The sequence below is a fragment of the Dipodomys ordii genome, unplaced genomic scaffold, assembly GCF_000151885.1.
Source record: "Dipodomys ordii isolate 6190 unplaced genomic scaffold, Dord_2.0 Scaffold80, whole genome shotgun sequence".
NCBI lineage: Eukaryota > Metazoa > Chordata > Mammalia > Rodentia > Heteromyidae > Dipodomys > Dipodomys ordii.
The window spans coordinates 6,890,777-6,902,676 of record NW_012267296.1 but is presented as its reverse complement, the minus strand read 5'-3'; the positions used below and the strand labels follow the sequence as shown (position 1 = coordinate 6,902,676).

Sequence of the window (11,900 nt, the reverse complement as noted above, 5' to 3'; positions counted from 1 at the left end):
CCAGCAATGACAGCCAAAAGTTTTGTGGGATTTCACCTTATCATGTGGCCTTTCTCAGCCAGCAGTCTCAAAGGGGAAGAAGAAAATGAGCCTTGGCAAGATTTGCCACCCTACTTCATGCAGTGTGACCTCATCAGTAAGGATGAAGTCACAATGCAGGTAGTGCTGCTCCCCTATATGGTGAGGGAGGGAAAAGGTAGGGTAGGACAGGAGCCAATCAGAGAGGGTTTGAGTAGGACTTTATTCCCTCCTCTCTATCAGTTTAAGCAGATGAAGCAAGACCCTAGATTCCAGGAGCTTATGTTTGGCAGGCCTCTAAGAGTGCCTGTCATTTTAACCAACCAATTTTGACACTAGTCCAAACCTAATGACCTTTTCCATGTCCCAGTCCATGTAAATACTTTAATTCCTAGCCTGTTTTTCAGATTACTAGACAGTAGAACATTTTATTTTTTAAATAAGTTTTTTTATTATGAAAACAACATACAGAGGGGTTACAGATACATGAGCAATGTAATGAGTATATTTCTTATGAAACATTCTTGCATCCTCCTTTGTTTTTACCCTACCGTCCCTTCCCTCCCATCTCCACAAATAGACTCCACTCCCCCCCCACTTAAATTGCAAAGTTCAATTTTCATTGTTGCAATGGGTCAACCAGTATTCCTTTTTAAACAATTTGTTTTTTCCCTTTCCCTCCCCAAATTATACCAACATCAAATACAGTGAAAATAGGGGTAATATCACAGGGGAGGGACATACAAAGCAACAAAAAAATCACATGGTACCTTATAAATACATTAGAAACAATAGCAAGAAAGAAAAAAAATGTTTGTGTCCTTATCTTGGGGTTCATTTCACTTAACATCATCTTATCTGACCTTTTCTATTTGTCCAAGACATATGCTACTTATTGCAAATAAGGGAAACCATGGGACCTATATTTCTTTGGGCCTGGCTTACTTCACTTAATATAATTTTTTCCAAGTCTTTCCATTTCCTAACAAATGGGGCAATGCCAGTCTTTCTGATGGAGGCAAACAATTCCGTTGTGTATATATACCACATTTTCTTCATCCATTCATCTACTGAGGGGCACCTGGGTTGGTACCATATCTTAGCTATGGTAAATAATGCTGCAATAAACATAGTTGTGCTGGTAGCTTTAGTATGGACTTGTTTGTGATCATTTGGGTAAATGCCCAAAAGTGGGATTGCTGGGTCATAGGGGAGCTCTATGTGGAGTCTTTTGAGGAACCTCCATACTGCTTTCTAAAGTGGTTGAACAAGTTTTCACTCCCACCAACAATGCAGTAGGGTTCCCTTCTGGCCACATCCCCTCCAGCATCTGTTATTAATAGAGTTCTTGATTATAGACATTCTAACTGGGGTAAAGTGGTATCTCAATGTAGTTTTGATTTGCATTTCTTTTATGGCTAGAGAGGTTGAGCATTTCTTTATGTGTCTATTGGACATACAGAGAAGATTCTCTGTAAGTTACTTTAGCCCACTTATTTATTGGGCAGTTGTTTCTTTGAGGATTTGTTGTTGGAGGATTTAATTTTTTGAGTTCCAGTTATATTTTAGATATGAGACCCTAGTGAAGAGCTTCTCCCAATCCTTGGGCTTTCTATTGATCTTGCCAGTTATGTCCTTTGCCATGCAGAAGCTCCACAACTACATGCAATCCCATTTGTCCAACTTTTCTTTGATTTGTTGTGTTTCTGTGTCTCTATTAAGAAAATTTCTTCCTGTGCCAAGGAGACCTAGGGTTTCTACTACTCCTTCCTGTAATGTTTTCAGGGTGTCTGCTTTGACTCCGAGGTCTTTGATCCATTTGTAATTGATTCTGGTACAGGGTGATATATAAGGATCTAGCTTTAGTTTTCTACAAGTGATTAACCAATTTTGTCAGCACCATTTAATGAACAGGCTGTCTTTCTTCCATTCAATTTTTTAGCTCCCTTATCAAAGATTAGGTGGTTATAGGTCTGTGGGTTCATTTATGGGTTTTCAATTCTAATTCCATTGGTCCTCAGGTATGTTCTTGTGCCAGTACCAAGCTGTTTTGATTAGTATGGCTTTGTAGTAGAGTTTGAAATTTGGTATTGATATTCCTCCAAAACTGTTCTGCTAAGGGTCATTTTTGCTATTCAGGGTCTTTTATTGTTCCATATGAATTTTTGGATTACCTCTTCTATTTCCTTAAAGAATGAGGTTGGAATATTGATACGTATTGCATTGAATTTGTAGATAGCCTTGGGAAGTATTGCCATTTTTACCATGTTGATCCTTCCAATCCAGGAGCCTGGGAGGATTTTCCACTTTATAAGTTCTGTTTTGATTTCCTTTTTTATGTTTTTAAAGTTTTCATCACAGAGGTCCTTCCCTCCTTTGGTTAAGTTAATTCCTAGGTATTTTATTTTTTTGTGGAGCTATTACAAATGGAGTTACTTCCCTGATTTCAGCCACCGTCTTCTCATTGCTGGCATGCAGAAAAGCCATTGATTTTTGAGGATTAATTTTATACCCTGCTACCTTGCCAAATTTTCGAATCAGCTTGAGAAATTGGGGAGTGGAGTCCGTGAGATTCTTTAAATACAAGATCATGTCATCTGCAAAGAGGGAGAGTTTTGCTTCTTCTTCCCTATTTGGATCACCTTTATGTTTGCATCTTGTCTTATTGCTGTAGCTAGGCATTCTAATACTAGATTGAAGAGAAGTGGAGAGAGTTAACATCCTTGTCTCATTCCTGAGTTAAGAGGAAACGGCTTTAGTTTTTCACCATTAAGTGCAATGCTGGCTTGTCATATACAGCCTTTATTGTATTGAGGGATGTTCTATGGATTCCTAATTTTTCCACAGCCTTTATCATAAAGGGTTGTTGGATCTTGTCAAATGCTTTTTCTGTATATCTTGAGATAACCATGTGGTTCTTATCCTTGCTCTTGTTGATGTGATGAATTACATTAATTGATTTGCTTATATTGAACCAGTTTTGCATCTCTGGAATGACTCTTGTTTGATCATGGTGTATGATTTTTTGGATGAATTTGTGAAATCAATTGGCCAAAAGTTTGTTGAGAAGTTTTGCATCAATGTTCATCAAAGAAATGGGTCTATAATTCTCTTTCTTTTATGAGTCCCTGCCTGGTTTTGGGATGAGGGTTAGGATGGTTTCATAGAAAGAGTTTGGTAGTGAACTTTACTTTCAATTTCATTGAAGAATTGGAGGGGAATTTGTGTGAGTTCTGCTTTGAAGGCCTTGGAGATTTCTGCTGTAAATCCTTCTCGTCCTGGGCTTTTCTTTCTTTTTTTTTTTCTGGTTTTGGGGCCTGACCTGTGGGCTGTCCCTCAGCTCTTCAGCTCAAGGCTAGTGCTCTACCACTTGAGCCACAGTGCCATTTCCAGCTTTTTCTGCTTATGTGGTACTAAAGAATCGAATACAGGACCTCGTGTATGCAAGGCAAGCACTCTACCACTGAGCCACCTTCCCAGCCCCTGGGCTTTTCTTAGAGGAGGGAGGTCTCTTATTGCTGTTTCTATTTCAGTGCTTGATATGGGCCTGTTAAGTTGGTTTAACTCATCTTGGTTTAGTTTTGGCATGTTTGATATTTGCTAGAAAATCAACCATTTCTTCCAGGTTATCAAACTTATTAGCATAAAGGTTTGATAAGTATACCCTTATAATGTTCTGGATCTTCGTTGTTCCTGTGGTGATGTTTCCATTCTCATCTCTGAGTTTGTTTATTTGGGTGTGTTCTCTTCTTTTCTGATAAGATTTGCTAAGGGTCTGTTAATTTTGTTAATTTTTTCGAAGCACCAACTCTTTGTTTTGTTGATTCTTTCTGTGATTTTTTTGGATTCTAATTCATTCTATTCTGATTTAATTTTAATTAATTCTTTCCATCTATTGTATTGGGGTTTAGATTGCTGAACTTTTTCAAGAAGCTTCAGATGTCTGATTAAATTGTTGGTTTCAGAGTTCTCCAATTTGTTGATGTAGGAACTCGGAGCTATGAACTTGCCTCTGAGTACTGCCTTTGCAGTGTCCCAGAGGAGCTGGTAATTTGTGTGCTCATTTTTGTTAAATATCATGAACATTTGAATTTCCTTTCTAATCTCTTCCATGACCCACTGGTGATTCAACAGTGTGTTGTTACAGGGCTTTCTTTGGTGGCTTTTGGTGTTGAGTTCTAATTTTATTCCCTTTTGGTCTGAGAGAATGCATGGCATAACTTCAATGTTTCTGAATTTGGACAAGTTTGCCTTGTGACCTAAAATGTGGTCTATTTTGGAAAATATTCTATGTGCTGCTGGGGGAAACGTGTATTCTGATGCTGCTGGGTGAAATATCCAGTAGATATCTGTTAAATCTAGTTGATCTATGTAGTTATTTAGATCTGCAGTTTCTCTGTTGAGTTTTTGCCGAGTTGATCTACATAGTGGGGATAGCGGTTTATTAAAGTCCCCAACAATTAATGTCTTTGGAGTTATGTGAGATTTAAGGGAAAGTAGTGTTTCTTGAATGAAGTGGGTGCTCCACTGACCTTCTGTTATAAAGGAGAGTTTGCCTGGGTACAATATTCTTGGTTATTAGTTGTTTGTCTTTAGGGCGTGGCATACATCATTCCAGGCTCTTCTTGCTTTAACTGTCTCTGCTGAGAAATATGAGGGTTTTCTAATTAGTTTCCCTTTATAGGTGATTGATCCTTTCTTTTGACAGCTTTAAGGATCCTTTCCTTGCTCTGAATTGATCCTGTGTGGATTATAATGTGATAGTGGGATGTCTTGTTCTGGTCTGGTCTATTCGTGGTTCTAAAAACATCTTGTATCTGAATAAGCCTAACTTTTTGCATGTTTGAGAAGTTCTCTGCTAGGAGCCTGTTAAATAAATTTCCTAAACCATTAACTTCTGTCTCTAGGTGCTCCTCTACACCCATTATCCTCAGATTAGGCCTTCTGATGGTGCCTTCCAAATGTTGAATACATCTATCATATTTCTTGGATTTGTCTTGGATAGTTGTATGTTCTTTCTCTATAATATTTAGGCTGTCTTCAATCCCTGAGATTTGATCTTCTGCATGGTCTAACCTACTGTCAAGGTTTTCTATTTTTTTTATTTCCTTTCCTTCTAATTGGTCAGTTTTAATGGCTTCAAATCCTTTGTTGGAGCTTTGTTTTAGATCTTGTATGGGCTTCTTTACTTCCTTAATTTGGTGTTCAGTGTTTATTTTCAAATCACTTAGTTGATTGGTTATGGTTTCCTTGGACTCCCATTCCTTCTGATGGGCTCCATTCATCATTCCCTTTGTGGTCTCTGTGGATTCCTTCAGCTGTGTGTTTGTGTATTCCATGAATGCCTCTATTGATCTTTGTCTGTTCTCATCCTCAAGCAATTCCTGTATTACTCTTTGATTAGCTTCCTCATCCTCATGCAATTCCTGTCTTTCTCTTTGACTGTTCTGAGCCTGCTCATGCAATTCCTGTGTTAATTTTTAGTAGCTTCCTCGTGTTCAGGAGATCCTGTAGTAATTTTTGGTTAGCCTCATCATACTGGTGAAGTTCCTGTATTAATCTTTGGCTTACCTTGTCTCACTCCCTATCATGCTCACACTGAGTCTTTTGCAGGTTTTCAATCTTTTCATTCATCATGTTTCCCAGTAGCGTTTGTAGAGCTTTTTGGGAACTCTCCTCTGGATTATTCATTAACTGTTCTGTCACCTGATTATCCTGAGTGAGGTACCCGGACTTGTCATTTTTCTTGTGTTTCTCCTGCTTGTTGTGCCCATTTGATATGAAAGTAACCCCAATTTTGTGCTAGAACACTATATTAAGGCAAGCATCAACCAGAGTCCTGTAGTTGCACAGTCAAAATGGCTGCACATACAATCTAGTTCAACAGATACAATCTATTCAACATCCAACAACTATCGATTAATGGGATAAGAACATCAAAGAGGGATTCAGAAAACCAGAAATTAATAGGTTTAGGGACAATTGTGGGAAAAAATAGGATTAGAGGGATATGGAGAGGTAAAAGGGGAGTGAATTTAACCATGTCCTGATCTCAGAGAGGGAAATGGATAGGACAGAATGATAGGAGAGAGATAAAAAAACAAATAAGAAAAAATGGAAATATAAAATTTTAATTAAAAATGAAACACTTAAAATTATGTAATTATAAAGAAATGATATTGAGAGAAGAAGAGGATAGGATGCAAGGAGGGCAATGATAAGGAAAAATGAAAAAGTAAAAAATAAAAATTCTTAAAATTGGAATACTTGAAAGTTATATAGGTATAAGGAAATAATACTACTCTTAAAGAAATTAAGCTTAACAGGTTGTGAATTGAGACTAGGTTTCTGGATTAAGTATGTACACAATAAGGGATAAGGTCTAATAATCAACAACGAGTATATATCTGGGGATGAGCAGAACAGCAATTAAGTCATGCAAAAAGGAAAGAGAAAAGAAAAAAAGAAAAAGAAAAAAGGACCAAAAGGTCAAAGGAGATATAAACACACACACACACACACACACACACACACACACACACTCCTAAAATTAAAATTATGAAATAAAAAATATTAGAAAACATTTTTTAAAAATAATAAAAAATAGGTCGAAAAAAGAGTTCTTTGATTTTTTTTTTTTTTTTTGCGGGGGGAAGATCTTGTATCTCCCCTGTTTCCATATCCAGTCTGCTTGTGGTGTTTGGATTTCCTATGGCTTGATTAGTTTCTTAAGTTAGTTTGTTTGGGCAGGCAGAAAAATGGTTTGCTTTACCCAGAATTTTGTGATCCTCCTCCCAGGCTAGTTCAGTGGGAGAGCTGCTGTCAGCAACCCAAAAGAAAGAGATGGCTGTTTCCTCTAGCTTGAAGTTGCCGTGAATTGGCTAGGTTCTAGATAGGGTTGAGGCCTACCAGCAAGCAGTAGCTTTTCCCTGAGGGGCTAGCTCCTGAGACACTCACAGAGCTCAGCCTGGAGCTGTTTCTCAGGGTTTATGTTTACTGAGTTTAAATTGTCTAGGCTGCAGTAGGGGAGGAGGGACAGCCTCTGGCTCTTTTTACTCAGTGAAGAAAGTCAATCCTTTGGGGGCAGAGCCTCTCTGCCTAGGCAGGGTGAAGTTCTCCTGGGTGGAGCTGATCGGCAGTTCGAGTCATGTTCCTGTGACCTGCTAATGGCTCCAATTTTTTTCTTCCAAGGCCTGGGTTGGAGCTAGCTGCTCAGCCAGGCTTTTGTCAGTATAAAAAATGGAGATTTTCTCTGGTGGTGGGGGAGGGGCTACCTTTCCACCACTGTTCCTTGAGAAGGAGTGAGGATGTCAGGCTTCTACTCATGCCAGACTCTTGCGCCATTGTCCCGGACTTTCTCTGTTGTCATGGCGGCCACTGCCGCAGTTGAGGCTACCAGCAGTTGCTCAGATCTGTCTCCTTGATCAAGCTGCCTGGATTTTCCTTCTAGCCAAACTCTCTGTACTGTGATAGCACACTTGGTGTGATTCTTTAGCCTAGGACTGTTCACTGAAACACTAAATCTGCTTTCTATACCAGAGCTTGTTTAGCCTTCAGCTTCTCCTCCTTCATCTTCCTCCAGTCTTCTAGTAGAATGTTTTAAAAGGGTTGTTCTGGTTTGATGCTCAAATGTTGAATTCACAAAACATTTATTTAAAGACATAGAGGTTACAGCTACTGTCTAGTTATTTTTTTAAGTATTGCCTGGGAACCACTTTATATTTTCTCATTCTATTGTATAATCTCTGTTATCTAATTCTGAGGAAATCAACCCCAGAGATTGGTCACCTGCCCAAGGCTTCATGACAATATGACTCATTTTATGATGCTAGAGAAGCAGAATTCAATCCTGAGTCTTTTCTCCTTTCTTCTCAGGACTGTCACCTTTCTCAATACCATTTTCCTTATACTCATAACCTTTCTCCAGCTTCAGATGTGGCCCTTTTACTCCCAAATCCCCTTAGTATTCCTTCCTTTATCATTCAGCCTACTGGGTTGTGTCCTCTGAAATATATATTATGTAGTTGATGTTGATACTGTTTTACATGACACTTTTGTAACATTTTTCAATAATACTAGAAAAGTTTGGTTGAAGCTATCATAAGTCTCCTACTGTGCTGGGTTTTACACATCTATCATCTCACTTTACCTTTACAGACAAAGCAAATATAGACAGGTGTACTGATATGTCTAGTATTATCAATACACTAAAACTTAGAAATATTAACTGATTTGTCCAAGTCTAGTAAATACACCAGTGGGGCTGGCATCCAAGATCCTTATATATGGGAGAGTTCCAATAAAACTACATTCTAATTGCCATTAAGTTTAAACCAGCTAGAAATGCAATTAGAGACACCTCTTCTGCAAATGACAAGCAAAGCAACTCACATTATAAAGCTGCATCAAGTATAATACAAACTAGGTGTATGTACATTGCTGATCCTGCTTCACAGTTTCTGTTACAAAAATGAAAACTCAAATTTAATAAGTATTTCTTGTGTTCTCAAATAGTGTTCTAAGGAACACTTGAATTAATCCTAACAATCCCACAAGTAGATAATACTGTTATCTCCATTTTGCAAAGAAACAAATTAAGAGCGATAGATTAAGTTAACTTGACAGCGATCACAGCTAAATGGGGAGGTAAAGAAACCTATTATTTTCTTTCTGAAATGCTAGGAAAGAAGCTAAGTAATCTTGTTGCTTGCTTTACAAATTCAATCAAATTGTATATTTATTGTAAGTATGATGTTTGGTTTTAGCTTTATTACACAAGGCACATGCTACGTTTTCAGTGAAAAGATTATGTACAATTAAACAATAGTTTAATGATCAAGAAGTAGCTAATAAATTTCTTTCTCATCTTGGTTCATAAACCTTAACATCAGTTGGAGAGCATTTAGTTGTTCATGTTTCATTTTGTTTTTCTTTAAAATATTTTGGATCTGAACACAGTTTAAAGAAATACATTCCATATACACTCTTGTTGAATGAAGCTACAGTACTTATCCCATATTGGAAATCCAGAATAAGACTATTCATCAGCTATTCATGGATATGTGGAAGTTAGATGTAAAACACACTAGAATATGATAAATTATACAGGATTCTAAATACACACATATAGTGAGACTGAAATAGGATACTATTAGGAGAGAATCAAAAAGGCACAATGCATAAGCACCTCTTCATATTTTATAAAATAATATACATACTGAAACAAACTCCAAGATATGGAAACAAGAAACTTTTCTTTCTTAGTTTTTGGTGATTCTGTCTTCTTCCTTATAAACGGTGTACTCATGTGTATATCTTTTGGAGGGTAGGAGGAAAGGTACAGAACTTTAGGGAAAAAGGGTGAAAAAGTGCAGCAGTGGAGCTCACTGGACATTAATAAAAATGAACTATAAAACTCATGGGTGGAGATGGGAGTGAGGGACTGGGATAGAATGCGGGAACAGATGACACTACAAAAGGAAATGCATTCATTACTTGACTCACACAAATGTAACCCCCCTATACAACACGTGTATTGTGACAATGAAGTTAATTAAGAAACAAATCTACTATACCGATGAGCTATGAAAGGGGCAGGGTGTGGGAAGAGTAACATAAGCGGCAATAACAAATCTGTGTCACCAGGTGGCAGTGCTGCTCAGTTTAGGAAATGAAAGTCTAACTAAATACTATTTCATGAAATTTGAGGTTTTATTCTCTTCCAGATATCATTAGACAGTCTCTAAATGCCTAGTTTTAGTTTTTTATGCTGATTTATTATATCTAGTTAAGTGCTTAGTTTAGCAAACCAAGACCATATAAATTTTATCTCTCAAACTTTAAAATTTTTGTTCATACATTGTCTGCCCTACTGAAATATTTTGAATTAATGTAACGTTAAAACCTAGATCTAAATATATGGGAATTACTATACACTTAAATTCTAATGACTACAGGATATATGATCCCCTTTCCTGATGATGCTAAATAAATTCATCTTGATTTCATCTAAGTGAATACTTATAGATGACAAAGGCACTTGTATAACTGTCTTCTATAGCAAGAAGATTTTAAATTTTTGAAACTATCCCTATATCCTTGAGCAATTTTCATGGTGTGTGTGAGAGAGAGGGGGGAGGGAGAGAGAGTGTGTGTGCTGATACTGAGATTGGAATTTAGGGGGCCTGAACCACCATGAGCTTTCTCACTCAAGGTTAGCACTCTGCTGCTTAAGCCATAATTCCACTTCTGGCTTTTGGGAAATTAATCTTTTTACACCTCCTGTAAAATGCACACAGAAATGAAGGAAAGGAAGAGCGATAAGTTAGGTTTGGGACTAGAGGAGCATTTAGCAAGAATGCAGACCAAAACAAGCCTGATATAAAGGAAATATAAGGTAAAAGTATTTTGAAGGCATTGCTCAATGAGCAACACTTTTTTTAAAAAATAGAAATGCATCTTGATTATTTCCAGTTTGGAAATACCAAACAATGTTCCAGTGAGCATGTTAATACAATATATTTTCAAATAAAAATTTTGCCCATTTGTGGAATCTAGATGTAAAATAAAATAATGATAATGCTGCTGATGATTATGGTAATAAATAATAAAAATGACAAGACACAGGTTGTAAAAGAGGGATCATCTGGGAGGATCAGGAGGAAGGGGCAAAGGAAAAGATACTGAGCTGTGAAGATGATTAAAGTCCTTTACCCACAGAGAGAAAGAGAAAGTAATAAAACCCATCAAACACCAAGGAAAAGGGGAAGTAGAGAGTTAAAAGTATAACAGAGAAGTTGTAAGCATCTATGTAATTATAATGAAACCTTCATAGTACTGGTGTATGCTAATTTAAACATTAAATTTAATAGTAGCAGGCTGTGGGGCTGGGGCCACCTGTTAGGTGTTAGTGACCACACCCATGGAAATGCTAAAGATCTAATTGCAGGATGTAGGCCACATTGCTGCCCAGAGGAAGATTCTGGCTGCCCAAAGCACAGCTGTCATCCAAGGGGGCCACAGCTTTAGGTGGATGCTCCAGCTGTTCCTCAGCCAACAGCCATGATATGACATTGCTGGCCTCTACAATGGGACTGAGGGCTATGCTGCTCAGGGATTTCCCCTTCTTCAATGTCTACTTCCTTCTCTTTGCCAATCTGAACCAGTTGGGCTGCCCAGCATGTGAGGAGCAGTCACCCTTCTATGTGCCTTTTATGGATAGCTGGGTAGCTGCATTCTGGCTACTGTTGCTGTCCATCCCTGTGATGTGATGAAGATGGTCACTTCAGCAAGGCATCAGCTAGAACATGTATTCAGGTTTCCTGGACTGTGCTAGAAAGAGCTGGTGGCACGAGGGCCCATTTGCCTTCCTGATGGGTGCCTACTGCCATGCCTTCATCATCACCCCAATGTTTGGCATTGCCCAAGTGGTATATTTTCTGGGCATTGCTGAGTCTCTGCAGGGGCTGCTGCAGAACCCCCATAGGCCTAAGCCCACACTGGCACCCTCTGTCCCCTGCAGACCATCAGCTAGGGCCAGATAAGCTCAGTTAGCCCAGGCCTGAGTGAAGGAACGTTTTACCCCACCTTGCCTCATCAACAAGGGAGGCAGGAGAAGGGTTGCAACATCCACGTTGGGGCCACTCACAGGCTCCTATGGGGTCCTGAACAGACATCCACTGGGATCAATGTCTTATTTATGTAGAAAATGAAGAAATTTGTATATTCCTCAAGCCAGTCCCTCACCCAGCCCTGCCTGGCCTGAAGACACCCAGGGACAGAGTTGGTCTCTGGGCTGGGGCCCCCATGTCTGGGCTAGGTAGGTTGATCCAACCCCTGAGTCCACCAGCTTCTGTCTCCTAGGCTCTCCTAATCTCAAAAAT

At 38.6% G+C, this 11,900-nt stretch overlaps 1 pseudogene; it reads left to right on the top strand.

Moving 5' to 3' along the window:
* The first annotated feature begins 6 nt into the window (after positions 1 to 6).
* On the top strand, positions 7 to 11,561 carry LOC105992146 (annotated as a pseudogene).
* The last annotated feature ends 339 nt before the right edge of the window (positions 11,562 to 11,900 follow it).